Source organism: Rhagoletis pomonella, unplaced genomic scaffold, assembly GCF_013731165.1.
Source record: "Rhagoletis pomonella isolate Grant_MI unplaced genomic scaffold, Rhpom_1.0 Rhpom_scaffold_02472, whole genome shotgun sequence".
NCBI classification, from domain to species: domain Eukaryota; kingdom Metazoa; phylum Arthropoda; class Insecta; order Diptera; family Tephritidae; genus Rhagoletis; species Rhagoletis pomonella.
This window is the reverse complement of record NW_023461026.1, coordinates 15,615-19,163: the sequence shown is the minus strand read 5'-3', so window position 1 is coordinate 19,163 and position 3,549 is coordinate 15,615.

Genomic DNA, 3,549 nt, shown 5'->3' with positions numbered 1-3,549 from the left:
AGGTTTACCACACAGAAAGGGAATTCTAGTTACCTCATCCTTTTCCAGGGCGAATTCTGGGGCGGTAGCCCCAGTTATGTCAACAGAAAGGAGAATTCTACGTAGTAAGGGTTATAATCCCTAAGAGCGGCCCAAGGCCGCCTACACAGAAAGGTGTTCTCTGCAAAAGGTGTTCAGCCCCTCTTCTTCGGACTCAAGTTTAACTTTGTTTTTTCCTTGCGATAAATCTAAAATTCCCCTATTTTCAAACAGCTCTCCAGAGGTCTGTGGGAGGTTTTGGGGGAGGAGGGGTGACTTTTCATAATGCATTATTTCGGTTTTCAAACGAAATTGTGCATATATGCATTATTTCGCTTTTTCATATGCGTTATTTCGGTGTTCAGCCGAAACTGTGCATATATGCATTATTTCAGTTTTTTTCATATGCATTATTTCGGTTTTCAAACGAAAGAGTGCATATGCATAATTTCGGTTTTTCTAATATGCATTATTGCGGTTTTCAACCGAAACTGTGCATATATGCATTATTTCGGTTTTATTCATATGCATTATTTCGGTTTTCAGCCGAAACTGTGCATATATGCATTATTTCGGTTTTTTTCGTATGCATTATTTCGGTTTTTTTCATATGCATTATTGCGTATGCACAGTTTCCATATGCACAATTTCAGGGTGCCATGTCGGAAGACTGGCTGTAGTATAATGAACCATTCGCAGCATACGATTGCGAAAGATTCACTGGCGCCGAGTCGTTGAAAAACTCTTGGAAAATAAACGTAAAAGAGGCAGTTGCGATGCTAGCAAGTCAATGTTCGTATAAAGTCTTATACAAAAATTCCTTGTGGTTTAAAGACTGTAGGAAATGGTACATTTTACTAAAGCCAGCCTCCCGTCATAAGCTACTATTTCATACGAACACAAATATATTCGTCTACAAATAATGTTGATTATTTTAATTAAGTCCTAAGATAAGTTTGTGAATCTTATCAGTGTTCTATGTAAGAACCAAAAATCAATCCCCTCGCCAATTAGAACTTTTGCTTTAAAAGAAAAATATACATAGCGCATTTACTCAATACTTGGCCTGGCATCACTGTTTGAGCATTGATGTGCTCAGCTCACTGTTGCCAAGGAAGTGCATTTTGCACTAAATTTAGTGCTTTTGGGAAACCAAAAAGCCAAAATAATTAGAATTCAATGTTTGGTGCGTTATTTAGTGATGCTTTTTTAATTCAAGCACACCGAATGCATAGGTACATATGTATGTATGTATACACTATACACTAATATCTACATTAAAGACCTGTATGCAGCTCTCAAGAAAAGCAAAAACTCCATATAAAATGACGGACAAGAAATCGCTAAGAAATTTTCTTGAGTCAAATTTTCTTAAGGCAGTACGCAGTTCTTAAGAAATTTACTACGGTTTTCTAAAGTTTTTGTGAAAAAAGAGCACAAGGCAACCCGGGTTTGCAACAGAAATATATGCCCGTTCCATTATTTCTCGAGGAAAGAGTGAGGCAACAAGCTGTGAAGTATCAAAAATGTCAAAATTCCTTGGACACACACACGAAATAATGGCAATTTTTTCTTGACCGTTTTCTTGAGAGCTGCATACAGGGCTTAAGATGGAATTCATTTACTGAATAAAATGTGAGGAATAGGTAAATTATATATGTTTTGCGTTGTTATAAATGTGTTGAAATTAATTTATTAACAAAAACGTGAAGAAATGGATATGTATATACACTTTTTACTGACTCAAAAAAATTATTTAACATGATAATAAAAACTTGGCGTTTTTGTTTTGGAAAAATTGGCTTTTTCAGGTGGCCTGATGCCACACTGGATCAGTTGTCGCAAAAGTACACATACAAACACGCATTTTTACTTGAAAATAAGTGTGTAGTGGTTAAAATGTATACGTTGCCATTTACGTACAGCTCACTTCACCTCGCCTAGCACACTCGCGTGCTCGCAGTTTGCCCGCGACGTCGACTACGTGCACCTCTGCTATGCATCCCTAAACTAGAGGAAAGAATAAAATTGACGTGGATTCCCGGCCGTACCGGTATCAATGGAAACGAGTTCGCAGATAAAGCAGCCAAATCAGCAACGAAACCTCCAGTTTTTACTTTCATGACATTCTCAAGCAAAGCTGTGGCGATATTAATATCCAAAACTGCGTATCAACGATGTGCCATTAAGTGGGCAAATTACACCCACCTATACAAGTCACACAATCCAAATAGAACTGCCATCCGGCTTCCTATGACGACAACAACAACCATGAATAAATGCTTCATCCGCCTAACACTAGGTCACACTAGCCTAACTCACGCCCATTTATTGAAAAACGAGTCTCAGCCAACATGTCAATTTCGCCGCAATGCCTCTTTAACCATCCCCCATATTCTCAAAGACTGTCCGCTACTTACAGATTCCATATCTTCCTTCTTCCCGATCCCGAACCCTCTAGAATTGCTTACTTATGCGAATGAGAAAAATATTAAACTGATGTTTGAGCTTTGAAAAAAAATCGGTATTGATAAATTATTGTAATCTATCACAACGCAAAAATCATCAAAATTGAAAGCCATTAATGGCCGTCTCCACAGGATAAAATTTATTGCTGCCCAGCTGCCATTTTGGTCGCTAGATATAAGTTATATCAGTGGCAATATTTGTGTGGGCTTTTTATATCTTGATATAAGCATTTGTAAGATAGCTTCGAAAACGTATTTTTGCCGGATTTAATCGCTTAAAAAATTTAGAAAATAGGCTATTTTACATCCAAATACATAATTACAAATATTTTAACAGGAAACAGCTCAATTTTTGCTTTTATATTAAAATAATAATGATGTTGCAGTCACGAAGTTTTCGTGAAAATGAAAATGTAGCTGTCAAACTACCAAATTGCCGGCAATAGATGGCAAGATATAAGCTCTGATATATATTGCTCTCGAAGAGCAATGAGCGGTCTCCATTGGCAAATTATATTCTGACATATGTATCAAGATATAAACTTTATCCTGTGGAGAGGGGCAGTTACGTAGGCTGAATTTAATTTGAGAAGCACTTTTATTATCAACATGTCGCGTTCAAGAAAACAATGTAACTAACTAGCTTCTGAAGAATATTTTCCATTTTAATTCCATTGTAGATTAACATTTTAACATGCATAAGCTTAGTATTTTTTTGTTTTCACAAAATCCGCATACCAATGCTGAGAAGCTGATCAAAATTGAAAGCAAAATTGGAACTCAGTTGAAAGGGAACAATTGAAAGCAAGTTGCCCATTCAAGCAATAGATAATAGTGTGTTATACTAGCTACACACGACGAACATCTGCGCGGACATATGCGCCAACATGCTTGCTGTCGTTTGCCACAGACGGTGAGCGGCTCATATGTGATTTTGTCGTGGGAGTGTAATGATGATTAGCAAAGACGCGGATGATGCAAATGCAATGCTTTTAACTTAACTTTTTTATGTATGGGTTACTTAAATTTATTTATATTTTACTTGTATGTATGTACATACATA